At 41.5% G+C, this 19,499-nt stretch overlaps 1 long non-coding RNA gene across 1 annotated transcript; it reads right to left on the minus strand.

Annotated features, from left to right (window-relative positions):
- Nucleotides 1–357: 357 nt before the first annotated feature.
- Nucleotides 358–17,961, minus strand: LOC133242741 (uncharacterized). Its single transcript, XR_009734891.1, has 2 exons — nucleotides 7,124–17,961; nucleotides 358–6,941 (listed from the first exon to the last, which is right to left on the minus strand). It is a non-coding gene; the product is annotated as an uncharacterized LOC133242741 (long non-coding RNA).
- Between the last annotated feature and the right edge of the window lie 1,538 nt (nucleotides 17,962–19,499).

Consider the following 19,499-nt stretch of genomic DNA (forward strand, 5'->3'; position numbering starts at 1 on the left):
TCTGCCATTTTAATTATACTATATGTTAGTGTGGGTTTGTTTTGGTTCACCTTGTTGCATATTCTGTGTACATTCTGTCTTTGGTTGTTCCCTTCTTCTGGTTTGGAAAGTTTTCAGTCATAATTTCATCAAACATATTTTACCATCTTCTCTCTCTTTTGTCCTTCTGAGATGCCTATAATATGAATGCTGATATGCTTAATGTTATCCATAGGTCTGTTAAAATGTTCTCTTTTTTTGTTGGATTTTCTTTTAGCTACTCTGGTGATTTCCATTATTATTCATTCTTATGTATTATTTGGTGTTCTATTTACTTTTTGTGTTTCTCATATCAGTTACTGTATTCTTCAGCTCTGGTTGTTTTTTTTTTTTTTTTTTTTTTTTCTATTTTCAAGTTCCTTGTTAGAATTTTCATGGTGTTTTTTTCTTGTCTTTTTTTTTCCAGTTCAGTTAGCATTATTATTACTAATTCTTCTGAATCTTTACCTAGTACTTTATATACCTCTGTTTTTTGGTTGTTTTGTCAGAGGTTGTCTCGCAGTCTTTCAATGGAGACCAGTCCTACTGTCTTCCCATTTTTCTCAGTTCAGTTCAGCTGCTCAGCCATGTCCAACGCTATGCAACCCCATGACTGCAGCATGCCAGGCCTCACTGTCCATCACCAACTCCCAGAGTTTACTCAGACTCGTGTCCATTGAGTCTGTGATGACACCCAACCATCTTATTCTGTCGTACTAGTCTCCTCCTGCCTCCAATCTTTCCCAGCATCAGGGTGTTTTCAAATGAGTCAGTTCTTCACATCAGGTGGCCAAAGTGTTAGAGTTTCAACTTCAACATCAGTCCTGCCCATTTTTTTTTTCCTGTCTCTCTGAATTTAAGTGCATCAATTATCTATTATGGTCTTGATGGGATGTTCTTGTGGGGAAGCATGACTGTACAGTCTGTGTGGTACCCAGAGTGGGGCTGGATTTGATGCATCACAAGTCAAATCTTTCCTCAGGGTGTGCCATCAGCTATTGCCTTGGGAGGAGATCTGTGGTGCCAGGGATAAAGCCACATATGAGGCACAGACTTCCTCTATTCTCACCGGCCTTTTCAGCCATATTGGGGGGCAGGGTGGGGTCCCAAGTTTCTGGAGCAGAGGTCCTGACTGTCAGGCCAGACCTGCCTGTGTTCCCTCTAAGTGTGTGCCCTCCCTTCTCCCAGCTCAGCAACCCTTGCCACAGGGGGACAAGAGGAGCCTGTGCGTGTTGGGAAAAGGAGGCAATCTACAGGCTGGCTGCTGACAGAGGTCCATGCTACCTGCAATATACCACCTGTGCCAGCACCAGCAGTAGCTTCTCCCACCCTGCTTAAACATAGCTTCTGGTCTGAGACCTCTTGGTCCCTCACAACTGATCAGTTCCCACTGCCTCTGTTGCCCTTCCATGTTGAAGAGGGTTTCTATTGGGCAGGTGAGGCCCTCATGGGCTCTGGGCACGTGCTGGGTCATCTGCTGTGGCAGTCTGGCCTCCATCAGAGATCAGGTCATCTCCCGATGGGCTGCCTGTGTAAGTGCCCTCCATGAGCATGACCCCAGCTGTCCCACCCAGATTCCGCCCTGGGCCAGATGCTGCCCTGGACCAGATGTACCTCTGCTTCCCACATCCCAGTTCTCTGCCTCATCATGGCAGCCCCTGCTCCAGTGCGGAGCAGCCACACGAAGTAAGCAGGGCATGTGTAGGGGTGGGTAGTTGTGGGGAAAATGGGAAGCCACAAGTGTGGTCTCAATCAGTCCTCTTCACCCTGACTTGGGAGCAAGCCCTGAGCACATGCTCCTGGAGAGGGAAGTCCAAGCTTTCCCACAGTCCTCCTGTTAGTCCACATGGCCCTGTAACCAGCTAAGGGCGCTTGTCTTCCCTGTGTCAGACCACAGGACTGGCGTTTCCAATATATGGCTCAAATCACTCACACCCACGGCAGATGGGTGTAATCTCCCTTACATTCTGAGTCCTCTCCATGGGCACAGGTCAGGACTTGAATGCTCTTTTTCCCTTCTTACCCTATTCCCTGAGGAGGTTTAGGAATCGTTCTGCATTTTCCAATTAGTTTTTTGAGTTAATTGTGCCACATATTGATGTATTCTTTTTTTTTTTTTTTTTTTGAGTATAGTTGATTTCCCATGTTGTGTTAGTTTCAGGTGTACAGCAAAGTGATTCAGCTTTACATATACATTTACATATACATTTACATCTCCTGCAATGCAGGAGATGGAGGTTCAATCCCTGGATCAGGAAGATCCCCTCAGGTGGCCATGACAACCATCTCCAGTATTCCTGCCAGGAGAATCCCATGGAGAGTGGAGCTTAGCAGGCTGCAGTCCATAGTGTCGCAAAGAATCAAACATGAGTGACATGACTGAGCACGGGCATGCACGCATACATATACCTATTCCTTTACAAATTCTTTACCCATTTATGTCATTATAGAATGTTGAGCAAAGTTCCCTGCGGTTTTGAAGTAGGTCCTTGTTGGTTATCTATTTTAAATATGGTGGTGTGTATGTTAATCCTCAACTCTTGATTTATCCCTCCTCCCTCCCAACTTCCCCTTTGGTAACCGTCAGTTTGGCTTCTATGTAGATGTGTTTTTGATGTGTTCTTTGGGGGAGGCAGCTTTTTCCAGGAGTCATGTATGGATGTGAGAGTTGGACTATAAAGAAAGCTGAGCACCAATGAATTGATGCTTTTGAACTGTGGTGTTGGAGAAGACTCTTAAGAATCCCTTGGACAGCAAAGGGATCCAACCAGTCCATCCTAAAGGAAATCAGTCCTGAATATTCATTGGAAGAACTGATGCTGAAGCTGAAACTCTGATACTTTGCCCACCTAATGGGAAGAACTAACTTATTTGAAATGACCCTGATGCTGGGAAAGATTGAAGGCGGGAGGAAGAGGAGACGACAGAGAATGAGACAGTTGGATGGCATCACAGACTCAAGGGACATTACTTTGAGTAAACTCCAGGAGTTGTTGATGGACAGGGAAGCCTGGCATGCTGCAGTCCATGGGGTCGCAGTCAGGCACGACTGACTGATGGAATTAAACTGAGTCTTACTTTTTCTATTTTTCCTTTTGTTGCCTGTGTTTTGGTGTCACATACAGTAAATCATATCTAAAATGGATGCTATATAACTTCTCCAGTATGTTTTCTTCTAGTACATTTATAGTTTTGGATCTTACATTTAAATCTTTAATCAACTTTGAGTTTAGTTTTGTGTATGGTATAAAGTAAGGGTCCAATTTCATTCTTTTGCATTCAGATGTCTAGTTTGCCCACTGTGATTAATTGAAGAAAAGGCAAGGTGACATTTAATCATGATCTTCTTAAGGCAGAAATGTGTGACAAGCCTGTAGGAAAGGTAATGGGGTGAGGGACCTGCCAGGACCATGTAGAGTTTGGGGACTCCCATTTGATTCCTGCTGATATGTGGATGTGGTCCTGTGTAGATGTGTTCTCACTCTTAGAATATAAACCTCTGCCAAACAAGAGAAGCCTCTGGGCCAGCAGTATTGTGCTCTTATCATGAGTCCTTGGGCACTCTTTTGGCTTTTGCCTTCAGTGTCATTCAAATGGGTGGCCTTAATACAAGGACACAGAGAAGGCAATGGCACTCCACTCCAGTATTCCTGCCTGGAAAATCTAATGGACAGAGGAGCCTGGAAGGCTGCAGTCCATGGGGTTGCTGAGGGTCGGACACGACTGAGTGACTTCACTTTCACTTTCACTAATACAAAGACATGATGTTCCTCTTGACCACTGATAAAAGAAGCTTCTCATTTAAATTCCTTTGACTTCTGATCCACTCTCTAGTTTATGGTTTTTACTACATTTTCTAACAAATTCTTAGACATACTTGGCAGTGAGAGTGGTTCTCTCCCTTACAGTCTTAGATAATTCAACTTCTCATAATACTTTAAATCACCACACTGTTGCTTTCTAATCTGTTTACCTCTCTCGCATGTGTTTCTGATAAGATACTTACTCAAAAAACTATCATAAAAGCTGCATGTAAAAAACAGTAAGTGATTATAAAACATGAAAAAATAATACTCAAAAGAATGATTGAGGAAATTTCTTTGGGAGGTGACCATTAGGCTGGCCTCAGATGGTTGCTAGTTTCTGAGTCACAGAAGATAGAATGGATACAGGCAAAGAGGAAAGCAGAAGGGAAATCATTGTATTAGTCAATAGAGATTGTTGTGGATACAGCTAGAGAGGTCAGTTGGAATCTATTCATAGGGAACGTGTAAAAGTGGAAGTCTAAAGAGTTTGTACTACTCTTTGTAAGTGCTAATGAGCAAAAACTGCCACTGCAAAACCCAAAACAGCATTTGCAATAGGACTTGACATGTCTGAATCACAATATACCATCCTATTCCAGGAGAGCTACAGGCGACGGATATTGATATTTTGTGTTATCCTACTTGGATATATCCTTTCTCAACTCATGACTTATTATTTATGTTTTTCTCTTTTAACCCTAGGTGTCCTTGGATCCTTTTTAAACTTTATGCATCCTCACCTCTTTCTGGAAAGTGACAGTGTATCAGTGTATTTTAAAATATATACCAGGGCTACTTTGGGGAAACAAGGCCCTCTAACATCAGCTTTGGGTCCACTTCAGGGCTTCCCTGATAGCTCAGTTGGGAAAGAATCCATTTGCAATTCTGGAGATCCCGGTTCGATTCCTGTGTTGGGAAGTTCCACCAGAATAGTGATAGGCTTCCCATTCCAGTATTCTTTGGCTTCCCTTGTTGCTCAGCTGGTAAAGAATCCAACTGCAATTTGGGAGACCTGGGTTCAATCTCTGGGTTTGAAGATCCCATGGAGAAGGGAAAGGCTAACAACTCCAGGATTCTCACCTGGAGAATTCCGTGGACTACAGTCCATGGGCTTGCCAAGAGTCTGACAGGACTGAGTGACTTTCATTTCCAGTTCTTCAGGCCTAACAATCTGTTACCTTCCCCTATAACAGCAAGCATTTCAGTAAGACCAACAGCAGGGTGTTAAAGTATGATAGTGTTAAATGGTGATTATATATGCAGATCTGAAATCACAGTACTGACCTATATGTAGATATATGGTCTCTCTGTCCATATCATCCTGGTAGCTGCTTTAGGTAATTAATTTTCTGCAGGCAAGGCATGAAAGTGCTTCCACTTCCTTTGAAAGGACAGCACACCTAGGGTGTCTTTCATTCTTATTGATTTTAAATCACATTCAGTGACTGACTTTGGATCATCAACTGGATCTCCCAGGAGTTAAAGTGCCAGAAAGATTTAATTAGGGAGCTGCAGTACAGACAAAAAATACCATATCACTGACTTAAAATCTGAACCCAACTCTTTTGATGCTGATGGTGAAACTCTGTAATTTAGTTTTTTCTAAAAATTTTTCTGAAAACACACAGAATTTCTCTGGTCAGAGACTCTGCCTTGTATATTTCCAAATTTGATTGACTACTCCTGGAACCTTTTTAAACATTTCAAAATGAAAGTTAACACCAAACTAAATATTCCATACTCTTACTTTTAAACCATGATAAACTTGTAGAACATGGACTAACAAAAGACTTATTGTGGAAGAATGTTTTACCACTGTCGTTATTTAGAAATTATAGAGTATGGTGATAAATAAAAGACCAGCTTTTACTCAGTGGTATATTAATACTTGTATCAAAAGTTTATGTACAAACTTCCGTGGCTGTCCAGTAGTTAGGACTCCTTGTTTTCACTAGAAGGGGAACAGGTTCAATCCTTGGTCAGGGAACTATGATCCCACAACCTGCATAGTGCCTCCCTCAATTAAAAAAAAAAAAAAATATATATATATATATATATCTGTGTGGTGATCCTGTTTGTCATCTGCACTGCAGTTAGGCCACACCCACTGCCCTGCCTTTGGGAACATACTTCTCTCACCAATTTCTTTGCATAACAGTGGCCTAACTGAATTTGACTTGTTCCCTCCAAACATCATTTTAATCCTTGGGAGTGCTAGTTGTAGGTTTTAATTGTATCAGCATTTTGTGCCTCCTGAGCACCTGTAGCTGACAGCATAGGCAAGTGACGAAACAAACCGCATTATGAGGTAGAGGGGCCAGGAGGTGATTTCTGCCCCTCCTGGGGCAGAGTTTCATATTCACAGTCAGAGTTTCACAGTCAGGGGAGCTTCACATTCACCATCCCCATGTGAAACCCTCCTCCCACCTGGGTTCTGGCAATCTAGACCCTATTGTCATTCCACACCCCAAACAAAGGCAGTAATACCACACCACTACTCCTTGCCCCTGAGATCAATTGTTAAGCAGGATTATCCATCTTCAGTGCAGACTCCTGACTCAGTCCAGACCTCTACTCTCTGGCTAACTGGGGACCTGAGGGTCTGTTCCCCAACTTCTCGGGACCCCATATCCATCCCTTTTCAGGTGCCCACCTCTTCTCTTCTTTCCCTCCCTTCCATCAGAAAATTTACGCACACACAAATATCATCTTTTCACTCTTTCATCTTTAATTGCAGCCATCAGTTTCCTATGTTAGTGTGAGAGTCAGTCTTTTCCTGGTTGGCCATTTCTAAGAAAGCAGACCTCTGGAGACACAATTCTAAACTGTCTGACCTTTTCTATTCAGTTACTGGCTTCCCAGGTTGTACTTCTCCAGGGTCTCTCATTCTGAGGCGGCTGAGCTTATCTTCTCTTTTGATTCTGCCTCCTTCTATGACTCTGCCTCATATTTCAGTACTTTTTTTGCTTTGATTCAGTTTCTTACATGCACAGGAACAGGGAAAACACTTTGGATTTCTTGTTTTCTTCACCTTCTTCAATTGAGTGCATATGATCAGATTTTCATTTTCAGTGTTCCTTGTAGAGGTCTTCTGAACCTCATGGTCGTCTTTTGTGCCTGTAAAGGCAAGGGAAGGTTACTAACTTTGAGGAAAGAGCATAAAAACTGAGTTGGAAGGGAGATTTCATGAAAAAGGGATGTGGGCTGATGAGGGCTTTTGTGCCAGGAAAGGGTAGTGTAGAGGACTTGGGCAGCAAAGTCAATGAATAACATGCGGAGCGTAGATGGAGTTGTCTTACCTTCACACTGCCTCTGTATCTCCGTTGACAAAGGGTCCTCTTTTTCCCTTTCATCCTTGACGCAAACCACTTTGCAACTCTTCTTGGCTGCCATGGCTTCCTGGTTACCTTAGTCATGATGATACCATGAAGTGGCCTAACCCAAAATCTATGCCTCTGACCTCCCTATATATACCTTCTCAGGACAATGAGGAACCACACCCTTCAATCTGATTGGTCAGCTAGGCACTCCCCCAGCCAATGGTAGCTTGGGGGAATTAGACATCACAATGTACCACTTTGCCCATCAACATGGGATAGTGGATGCTAAGCGAGGCCTATGCTATAACTTTCCCACCCCTGACACCTCTGTGTGTCTGATTCTGGGGAGTGGTGATTCAGGGGCATGGTGCTTCTTCTCATGACCTTCAGGCTTTCCTTTAGTTCCCTTTATTCTCTGACTTCTATGTCTGCCTTCAACACTCCTGACTCTTCCATCCCTCTATGAATCTCTGAAAAACACTTTCCATCCCACTTCAGAAATTCAGAGTCCTCTAGTAACTTCAACTCTAGACCACCCTCTTCTTGTTGGGTATTCTTGAGGGACTTAAAGAACTTAAGAGCAAGAGCTCAAAGTGAAAAAGGTAATTAAGAACAGATTGGATGTTTTTCTACTCCAATGAGCTTTAGAGACCCCCAGACTTGGTGAATCCTCAGTCTGTTGCCCCAAGGTCAATACACAGTCTCCATAAGATTATACATCACAACAAAGAAAGTGTTAAATGTCTCCTCCACTAGTATTGTTGGGGACACTTCAACTCTCACATTGAGTAAGGAAACTCAACTTGCCCCATCTACCAGAAATACATTCCTGAATTTAAAAAAAAAAAAAATAAGGTCCTCAAAGGCAAGAGTCAGGTCATCACCGCACCACTGACTCTTGACTGAATCACTTCCCCAGTGGTCCCTCATTGACTGTTACGAGTAGGCAGGGCCCACTGTGGTGCTGACCAATAGCTGAACAAGACAAGTACCAGTAGGTAGCTCATTGATAGTTGGTTGCTTGTGGGCGGGGCCCAGTGAGGCCCTGACCAATGGCTGAGCAAGACCCATTGCCTAGTAACAGGATGCAGAGTAATAAGGCACAGTGATGGGTACCTGCTAAGGGCTGTGCTCATGCTGCTCTGTTACATAAGGACACTTTGGGTCCGGCATGCTGGAATCTTTTTGATTGACTCCTTTCCAACCTCAGATTTTGATTTCACATGCTAATTTAACTTTTGCACATCATTCTTTTCATTGTATTCCCAGGCCTACCTGTCACCAGTGCTTATCTCTATGCCCCTCCAACAACTGTCACTTGACCGCATTCTCAGCATATAGTATAGCTAATTGTTCAAAGCCAACAAGATTGTGAAGGCCAGACCACCTTTAAAACTATTTTGACCAACCTTAACCTCACAGTGATTTTTATTCTATTCACAGTTGAACAGAGCAGGATGAGCACAGTCCTTAGAAGATAGCCTTTAATGTGCTTCCTTTCAATCCACCCTGTTCCTAGGCAACAGGTGTTGCTCAGCCTTGCTTGGTGCCTCAGAGGGCCCCATTCACAAGCAGCCAATTGTAAATGAGTGACCATTAGTTGTCCTGCTCAGCTATTGATGAGCATATACACATCAGTGATTTTTTTTTTAATTTATACAAATTGAATCAAACTATATGCTATATTGTATCCATCCTTTTCTATGCAGTATGCTGGGAGAATTTTTCCATCTCAACGAACATGTATCTGCCATTATTTCTAAGGATTACTATAGTTTTCAAATGCTTGGTTATCCCATCCTAGTGCTAAGAAGACAGGAACCATGTGTGTCTTGTTCACTGGTTGCTTCCATATCTTTTCTATTGTAAATATGGCCATAATACACATTAAGGTTCATGTACCTTTTCAAACTAGTGTTCATTTTCTTCTTATATTTACCTAGGAGTAGGTTTGCTGGGTTACATGGTAGTTCTATTTTTAGTTTTTGAGAAACTTACATGATATTTTCTTTAGTGACTGTACAAATTTACTTTCCCACCAATTAAAGTACAAGTGCTTCCTTTTCTCCACACCCTTGCCAACATTTGTATTTTCAGACATTTTGATTTGAAGATAGCCATTCTGATGGGTGTGAGGTGATATCTTCTTGTGATTTTGATTTCCATTTCTTTGATGTTTAGTGATGTTCAGCAATTTTTTAATTTGCCTATTAGTCATCTACATATCTTCTTTGGAGAAATTTAGATCTTCCCATTGTTTAGTTTTTTTTTTCTTTCTTAAATATTGAGTTGTATAATCTGTTTATATATTTTGTATGCAGATCCCTTATTGTCATGTCATTTGCAAATATTTACTCCCATTCAGTAGATTGTCTTTTCATTTTGTCAATGTTTTTGCTTGCTGTGGAAAAGCTTTTAAGTTTAATTAGATCTCATTTTTTAATATTGTTTCCTTTGCCTTAGGAGACAGATGAAAAAAATATCGCTATGATTTATGTCAGAGTGTTCTCCCTACATTTCTCTTCTAGAAGTTTCATAGTTTCCAGTCTTTCATTTAGGGCTTGAATTCATTTTGAGTTCATTTATTAATTCTAATAGTATTTTGGTGGTGCTTTATAGTTTTCTGCATATAGTATCATGTCAACTGCAAGTAGTGACGGTTTTACTTCTTCCTACCAATTTGGAAGACTTTTATTTCTTTTCTTTGAATGATTACTGTGGCTAGAACATCCATCAATTCAGAAGTGGCAAGAGTGGACATCCTTGCCTTGTTCCTGATTTTAGAGGAAAAGCTTTCAGCTTTTTGCCACTGAATATTATATTAATTGTGTTTGTTATAAATTACTTTTATTATGTTCAGGTATATTCCCTCCATATCAAGTATGATGAGAGTTTTTGTAATGAATGAATGAATATTGAGTTTTGCCAAATGGTTTTATAGTATCTATTTAGATAATCATGTAATTTTTGTCCTTCTAGTTCCTAATGTGATGTATCACATTGATTGATTTGCAGATATTTAATGATCTTGGTACCTCTGGAATAACTCCAATTTGATCATGGTGTGTGATGGTTTCAATGTGTTGTTGAATTTGGTTCTCTAATATTTTGTTGAAAATTTTATCATCTGTATTCAGCAGAAATATTAGCATTTAATTTTCTTTTTTGATGGTGTCTTTGTCTGGTTTTGGTGTCAGGAAAATGGTGGCTTTGTAGAATGAATTTGCAGGTAGTCCATCTTCTCAGTTTTTTGGAATAGTTTGAGAAGTTTGTATATAACCTATTCTTTATAGGCCTGGAAAATTCTGCTGTGAAGCTGTGTGGTCCTGAATTTTATTTTGCTAAGAGATTTTTAAATATAAGTTCAAATTCACTACTAGTGATTCATCTGTTCAAATTATACACTTCCTCCTGATTCAGTTTTGCAATATTGTGTGTTCCTAGAGATTTGTCAATTTCTTCTAGGTTGTCCAATTTATTGGACAAAAAAAAATACTACAAATATTTATAGTATTCTTTTATGCTTTTTTTCATATTGCTGTGATATTGTTAGTAATCTATCCCTTGCATTTATTACTTTGTTTAGTTCAGTCATCTCTCTTTTATTTTAGATTAACCTAGCTAGTTCAGTTCAGTTCAGTCACTCAGTCATGTCCGACTCTTTCGACCGCATGAATTGCAGCATGCCAGGCCTCCCTGTCCATCACCAACTCCAGGAGTTCACTCAGACTCACATCCATCGAGTTGGTGATGCCATCCAACCATCTCATCCTTTGTTGTCCCCTTCTCCTCCTGCCCCCAATCCCTCCCAGCATCAGAGTCTTTTCCAATGAGTCAACTTTTTGCATGAGGTGGCCAAAGTATTGGCATTTCAGCTTTAGCATCAGTCCTTCCAATGAACACCCAGGACTGATCTCCTTTAGAATGGACTGGCTGGATCTCCTTGCAGTCCAAGGGACTCTCAAGAGTCTTCTCCAACATCACAATTCAAAAGCATCAATTCTTCGGTGCTCAGCTTTCTTCACAGTCCAACTCTCATATCCATATATGACCACTTGAAAAACAATAGCCTTAACTAGATGGATCTTTGGTGGCAAAGTAATGACTCTGCTTTTGAATATGCTGTCTAGGTTGGTCATAAATTTCCTTCCAAGGATTAAGCATCTTTTAATTTCATGGCTTCAATCACCATCTGAAGTGATTTTGGAGCCTGAAAGAATAAAGCCTGACACTGTTTCCCCATCTATTTCCCAGGAAGTGATGGGACCAGATGCCATGATCTTCGTTTTCTGAATGCTGAGCTTTAAGCCAAAGTTTTTACTCTCTTCTTTCACTTTCATCAAGAGGCTTTTTAGTTCCTTTTCACTTTCTGCCATAGGGTGATATCATCTGAATATCTGAGGTTATTGATATTTCTCCCAGCAATCTTGATTCCAGCTTGTGCTTCTTGCAGCCCAGCATTTCTCATGATGTACTCTGATTAAAAGTTAAATGAGCAGGGTGACAATATATAGCCTTGGCATACTCCTTTTCCTATTTGGAACCAGTCTGTTCTTCCATGTCCAGTTCTATCTGTTGCTTCCTGACCTGCATACAGGTGTCTCAAGAGGCAGGTCAGGTGGTCTGGTATGCCCATCTCTTTCAGAATTTTCCACGGTTTATTGTAATCCACACAGTCAAAGGCTTTGGCACAGTCAGTAAAGCAGAAATAGATGTTTTTCTGGAACTCTCGTGCTTTTTCCATTATCCAGCAGATGTTGGCAGTTTGATCTCTGGTTCCTCTTCCTTTTTAAAAGCCAGATTGAACATCTGGAAGTTTACAGTTCATGTATTGCTGAAGCCTGGCTTGGAGAATTTTGAGCATTACTTTACTAGCCTGTGAGATGAGGGCAATTGTGTGGTAGTTTGAGCATTCTTTAGCATTGCCTTTCTTTGGGATTGGAATGAAAACTGACCTTTTCCAGTCCTGTGGTCACTGCTGAGTTTTCCAAATTTGCTGGCATATTGAGTGCAGCACTTCCACAGCATCATGTTTCAGGATTTGAAATAGGTCAACTGGAATTCCATCACCTCCACTAGCTTTCTTCATAAGTGATGCTTTCTAAAGCCCACTTGACTTCACATTCCAGGATGTCTGGCTCTAGGTGAGTGATCACATCATCGTGATTATCTGGGTCATGAAGCTCTTTTTTGTACAGTTCTTCTGTGTATTCTTGCCACCTCTTCTTAATATCTTCTGCTTCTCTTAGGTCCATACCATTCCTGTCCTTTATCGAGTCCATCTTTGCATGAAATGTTCCCTTGGTATCTCTAATTTTCTTGAAGAAATCTCTAGTCTTTCCCATTCTGTTGTTTTCCTCTATTTCCTTGCATTTATAAGTGAGGAAGGCTTTCTTATCTCTCCTTGCTATTATTTGGAACTCTGCATTCAGATGCTTATATCTTTCCTTTTCTCCTTTGCTTTTTGCTTCTCTTCTTTTCACAGCTATTTGTAAGGCCTCCCCAGACAGCCCTTTTGCTTTTTTGCATTCCTGTTCCATGTGGATGGTCTTGATCCCTGTCTCCTGTACAATGTCATGAACCTCATTCCATAGTTCATTAGGCACTCTGTCTACCAGATCTTGTCCCTTATATCTATTTCTCACTTCCACTCTATAATCAGAAGGCATTGGATTTAGGTCATACCTGAATGGTCTAGTGGTTTTCCCTATTTTCTTCAATTTAAGTCTGAATTTGGCAATAAGGAGTTCATGATCAGAGCTACAGTCAGCTCCCAGTCTTGTTTTTGCTTACTGTATAGAGCTTCTCCATCTTTGGCTGCAAACAATATAATCAATCTGATTTCGGTGTTGACCATCTGGTGATGTCCATGTGTAGAGTCTTCTCTTGTGTTGTTGGAAGAGGGTGTTTGCTATGATCTGTGCATTCTCTTGGCAAAATTCTACTAGCCTTTGCCCTGCTTCATTCCGTACTCCAAGGCCAAATTTGCCTGTTACTCCAGATGTTTCTTACTTCCTACTTTTGCACCGCAGACCCCTATAATGAAAAGGACATATTTTTGGGGTGTTAGTTCTAAAATTTCTTGTAGGTCTTCATAGAACCATTCACCTTCAGCTTCTTCAGCATTACTGGTCGGGACATAGACTTGGATTACTGTGATATTGAATTGTTTGTTTTGGAAACGAACAGAGATCATTCTGTAACTTTTGAGATTGCATCCAAGTACTGCATTTCAGACTCTTTTGTTGACCATGATGGCTACTCCATTTCTTCTATGGGATCCCTGCCCACAGTAGTAGATATAATGGTCATCTGAGTTAAATTCACCCATTCCCGTCCATTTTAGTTCGCTGATACCTAGAATGTCGACGTTCACTCTTGTGATCTCCTGTTTGACCACTTCCAATTTGCCTTGATTCATGGACCTAACATTCCAGGTTCCTATGCAATATTGCTCGTTGCAACATCACACCTTGCTTCTAACACCAGTCACATCCACAACTGGGTATTGTTTTGCTTTGGCTCCATCCCTTCTTTCTTTTATTTTTTTAATTTTTTTTTTTTTATTGAAGGATAATTGCTTTACAGAATTTTGTTGTTTTCTGTCAAACCTCAACATGAATAAGCCATAGATATACATATATCCCCTCCCTTTTGATCCTCCCTCCCATCTCCGTCCCCATCCCATCCCTCTAGATTGACACAGAGCCCCTGTTTGAGTTTCCTGAGCCATACAACAAGTCCCTTCATTCTTTCTGGAAGTATTTCTCCAGTGATCTCCAGTAGCATATTGGGCACCTACCAACCTGGGGAGTTCCTCTTTCAGTATCCTATCATTTTGCCTTTTCATACTGTTCATGGGGTTCTCAAGGCAAGAATACTGAAATGGTTTGCCATTTCCTTCTCCAGTGTACCACATTCTGTCAGACCTCTCCACCATGACCCGCCTGTCTTGGGTGGCCCCACACGGCATGGCTTAGTTTTATTGAGTTAGACAAGGCTGTGGTCCGTGTGATCAAATTGGCCAGTTTTCTGTGATTATGGTTTCAGTGTGTCTGCCCTCTGATGCCCTCTCACAACACCTACCATCTTACTTGGATTTCTCTTATCTTGGACGTGGGGTATCTCTTCATGGCTGCTCCAGCAAAACACAGCCGCTGTTCCTTACCTTGGATGAGGGGTATCTCCTCATGACCGCCCCTCTTGACTTAGGATGTGGAGGAACTCCTCTTGGCCCTCCTGCGCCCGTGAAGCTGCCACTCCTTGGACATGGGGTTGTTCCTCTCGCCCGACACCCCTGACCTTGGGCGTGGGGTAGCTCCTCTTGGCCACCGCCCCTGACATCAGGCATGGGATATGTTAGGTTAAGTTGTTTATTTACAGCATCAAATTTTACTTCCATCCCCAGTCACAACCACAACTGGGTGTTGTTTTTGCTTTGGCTCCATCTCTTCATTCTTTTTGGAGTTATTTCTCCATTGATCTCCAGTAGCATATTGGTCACCTGCCGACTGCGGGAGTTCATCTTTCAGTGTCCAGTCTTTCTGCCCTTGCATACTGTTTATGGGGTTCTCAAGGCAAGTGGTTTGCTAATCCCTTCTCCAGTGGACCACAGTTTGGCAGAGCTCTCTACCATGACCCGTCCACCTTGGATGTCCCTACATGGCATGGCTCATAGTTTAATTGAGTTAGACAAGGCTGTGGTCCATGTGATCAAATTGGTTGGTTTAATGTTATTGTGGGTTTCATTCTCTCTGCCCTCTGCTGGAGAAGGATCAGAGGCTTATGGAAGCTTCCTGATGGGAGAGACTCACTGAGGGGGAACCTGGGTCTTGTTCTGATGGTAGGAGCCATGCTCAGTAAATCTTTAATCCAATTTTCTGCTGAAGGGCTGTGTTCCCTCCCTGTTATTTGGCCTGAGGCCAAGCTATCCTATAAGTAATGAAGATAATGGGACCTCCTTCAAAAGGTCCCATGCAGGCAATGCTACACTCAGTGCCCCCAACCCGGCAGCAGGCCACCACTGACCCACGCCTCCACCATGGACTCCTGAACACTCACAGGAAGTCTGGGTCAGTCTCTTATAGGGTCACTGCTACTTTCTCCTGGGTCCTGGTACACACAGGATTCTGTTTTTGCCCTCCAAGAATCTGTTTCTCCAGACCTGTGCAAGTTCTGGTGGCTCTATGTTAATGGTGACCTCCTCCAAGAGGGTTTATGCCAAACCCAGGTCTACTGCACCCAGAGGCCCTGTCCCCACAGCAGTCCACTGCTGACCCATACCTCCTCAGGAGACCAAAACACAGTTCTGTCTCAGTCTCTGTGGGGTGTCTGGGTCCTGGTGCTCAAACAAGGTGAGTTTGAGCCCTCTGAGCCTCTCTGAAAGTTATGGGGTTTGTTTCTAAACGCAGTCTCTCTCCTCCTACCATCTTGCTGGGGCTTCCCCTTTGCCCTTGGATGTGGGGTATCTCCTCAAAGTCACTCCAGTGGTGTGTAGCCACTGCTCCAGTGCCATGTAGCCAGCGCTCAAGTGCCTACTGCCTTGCTGGGGCTTTTCTGTACTTGGACGTGTGGTATCTGCTCCCAGTCCCTCCAGTGCATTGCAGCTGCCCTCCAGCACTGAGCAGCAAGCAAGGGGTATCTCCTCACAGTTGATCCAGCATGGTGCAAGTAAAGTCCAATGCTGTGAGAGCAATAATGCATAGAAACCTGGAATGTTAGGTCCATGAATCAAGGCCAATTGGAAGTGGTCAAATAAGAGGTGCCATCGAGTTGAACATTGACATTTTAGGGATTGGTGAACTAAAATGGACTGGAATGAGTGAATTTAACTCAGATGACCATTTTATCTACTAGTGTGGGCAAGAATCCCTTAGAAGAAATGGAGTGGCTATCATAGTCAAGAACAGAGTCTGAAATGGAGTACTTCGAGGCAATCTCAAAAACAACAGAATGAACTCTGGTCATTTCCAAGGCAGACCATTCAGTCTCACAGAAATCCAAGTCTATGCCCCGACCAGTAATGCTGAATAAGCTGAAGTTGAATGGTTCTATGAAGACCTACAAGACTTTCTAGAACTAACATATAGAAAAAGACATCCTTTTCATTATAGGGGACTGGAATGCAAAAGTAGGAAATCAAGAAACACCTGGTGTAACAGGCAAATTTGGCCTTGGAGTACAGAATGAAGCAGGGCAAAGGCTGACGTAGTTTGCAAAAGGAACGCACTGATCGTTGTAAACACCCTCTTCCAACAACACAAGAGAAGACTCTACACATGGACATCACTGGATGGTCAACACTGAAATCAGATTGATTATATTCTTTGCAGCCAAAGATGGAGAAGCTCTATACAGTCAACAAAAACAAGACCTGGAGCTGACTGTGGCTCAGATAATTAACTCCTTATTGCCAAATTTAGACTTAAATTGAAGAAAGTAGAGAAAACCATTAGACAATTCAGGTATGACCTAAGTCAAATCCCTTATGATTATAGAGTAGAAGTGACAAATAGATTCAAGAGGTTAGATCTGATAGAGTGGCTGAAGAATAAAGGATGGAAGTTCATGATATTGTACAGTGATCAAGACCATCCCCAAGAAAAAGAAATGCAAAAAGTCAAAAAGGTGGTCAGAGGAGGCCTTACAAATAGCTGAAAAAAGAAAAGATGTGAAAGGCAAAAGAGAAGAGGAAAGATATAACCATTTGAATACTGAGTTCCAAAGAACAGCAAGGAGAGATAAGATCAGTGCAAAGAAATAGAGGAAAACAATAGAATGGGAAAGACTAGAGATCTCTTCAAGAAAATTAGAGATACCAAGGGAACTTTTCATGCAAAGATGGGCTACATAAAGTAAAGAAATAATATGGACCTAACAGAAACAGAATATATTAAGAAGAGGTGGCAAGATTACACAGAACTATACAAAAAAAGATCTTTACAAACCAGATAATCAAGATGGTCTGGTCACTCACCTAGAGCCAGACATCGTGGAATGTGAAGTCAAATGGGCCTTAGGAAGCATTACTATGAACAAAGGTGGTGGAGCTGATGGAATTAAAGTTGAGCTTTTCAAAGCCTAAACGATGGTACTGTGAAAGTGATACACTCATATGACAGCAAATTTGGAAAACTCAGCAGTGGCCACAGAACTGTAAAAGGTCAGCTTTCACTCCAATCCCAAAGAAAGGCAATGTCAAAGAATGCTCAAACTACCACACAATTGCACTCATCTCACACGCTAGCAGAATAATGCTCAAAATTCTCCAAGCCAGGCTTCAACTGTGCATGAACTGTGAACTTCCAGATGTTCAAGCTGTATTTAGAAAAGACAGTGAAACCAGAGATCAAAATGACAAAATCCACTGGATCATCAAAAAAAGGAACAGAGTTCCAGAAAAATATCTACTTCTCCTTTATTGACTATGCCAAAGCCTTTGACTGTGTAGATCACAACAAACTGTGGAAAATTCTTAAAGAGATGGGAATACAGGACCACCTCACCTGTCTCATGAGTAATTATATGCAGGTCAAGAAGAAACAGTTAGAACTGGGCATGGAATAACAGACTGGTTCCAAATCCGGGAAGGAATATGTCAAGGTTGTATATTGTCACCCTGCTTAATTAACTTATAATCAGAGTACATCATGAGAAATGCTGGACTGGCAGAAACACAAGCTGGAATCAAGATTGCCAGGAGAAATATCAATAAACTCAAATATGCAGATGACACCACGCTTAAAGGCAGAAAGTGAAGAACTGAAAAACCTCTTGATGAAAGTGAAAGAGGAGAGTGAAAAACCTGGCTTAAAGCTCAACATGGTCAAGAGGGATGGTAACGGGATGGGGAACACATGTATACCTGTGGCGGATTCATTTTGATGTTTGGCAAAACTAATACAATTATGTAAAGTTTAAAAATAAAATAAAATTGGAAGAATAAAAAAAAAAAAAAGTTAAATAAGCAGGATGACAATAAAAAAAAAAAAAAAAAAACAAAGAAACGAAGATCATAGCATCTGGTCCTATCACTTCCTGGCAAATACATGGAAAACAATTGAAAAAGTGACAGACATTTTCTTGGCCTCCAAAATCACTGCAGATGGTGTCTGCAGCCATGAAATTAAGAGGCTTGCTCCTTGGAAGAAAAGCTATGACAAATCTAGACAGCACATTAAAAAGCAGAGACATTACTTTGCCAACAAAGGTCCATCTAGTCAAAGCTTTGGTTTTCCCCATATTCCTCTATGGATGTGAGAGTTGGACTGTAAAGAAAGCTGAGCACTGAAGAATTGATGCTTTTGAACTACAGTGCTGGAGAAGACTCTTGAGAGTCCGTTGGACTGCATGGAGACCACATCAGTCAGTTGTATATGAAACTAGTCTGAATATTCATTGGAAGGACTGATACTGAGCCTGAAGCTCCAGTCCTTTGGCCGCCTGATGTGAAGAAATTACTCATTGGAAAAAAACCCTGATCATGGTTAAAATTCAACACAGGAAGAAAAGGGAATGACGGAGGATAAATGATTGGATTTCATCACCGGCTTGATGGGTATGAGTTTGAGCAAGCTCCAGGAGTTGGTGATGGACAGGTAGCCTGGCATGCTGCAGTCCATGGGGTTGCAAAGAGTCAGACACGACTGAGCAACTGAACTGAACTGAATATTTTCCCACCCAATCAACAGTGGATTATAGCTCAAATTTATAATTTGCTGCTGTTATTTAAGAAGGCATTATTAGGGAAACCTAAAGGCAGTAGAAGAGAGAAATCCACGGACAGAACTAGAGGTCTTTGAAGCCTCTTATCTATAGGAAACCTTAAATAAGCCCAACTAATAATCAGATTAACATGAAACCTGGCAATTTTGAAATTTACCAGAGCCCTGTGATCCTGTAAAACCATTATTATTAAAGAAACCCACCATCGTTTGTGGTCTGAGAAACAGCAAAGTGTCACTCCTTCCCTGATAACCTAGCTAAGATTTGTAGGTCATCCCCTTGTTAACCTAGAACAATCAAGGCATAGACCCTCCAATTTCACATTGTTTGTCTTATAAATGATTAATTAGCTCAACTGTTTGTCCCAGTGATTTGTGAGAAATGTAACTTGAACAAATTTTAAAGTTTTTGTTCTGTGTATATGGTTCTGAACTTTAACTCACCCCTAAGTTTAAACAAATATTGGGATGCTTAAACAAATAAATGAATCTTGGAACAACACTCCCAAATGGATCCCTCTTGAGAAGGTGTGGACTGTCAGGAAAAACATTTTTGACTTCCTATCACAGCAGCTTATGAACCTAAACATCATATAAACTGTCTGATCATGCCACTGGTTCATGTCACTCTT

This window comes from Bos javanicus, chromosome X (assembly GCF_032452875.1).
Source record: "Bos javanicus breed banteng chromosome X, ARS-OSU_banteng_1.0, whole genome shotgun sequence".
NCBI lineage: Eukaryota > Metazoa > Chordata > Mammalia > Artiodactyla > Bovidae > Bos > Bos javanicus.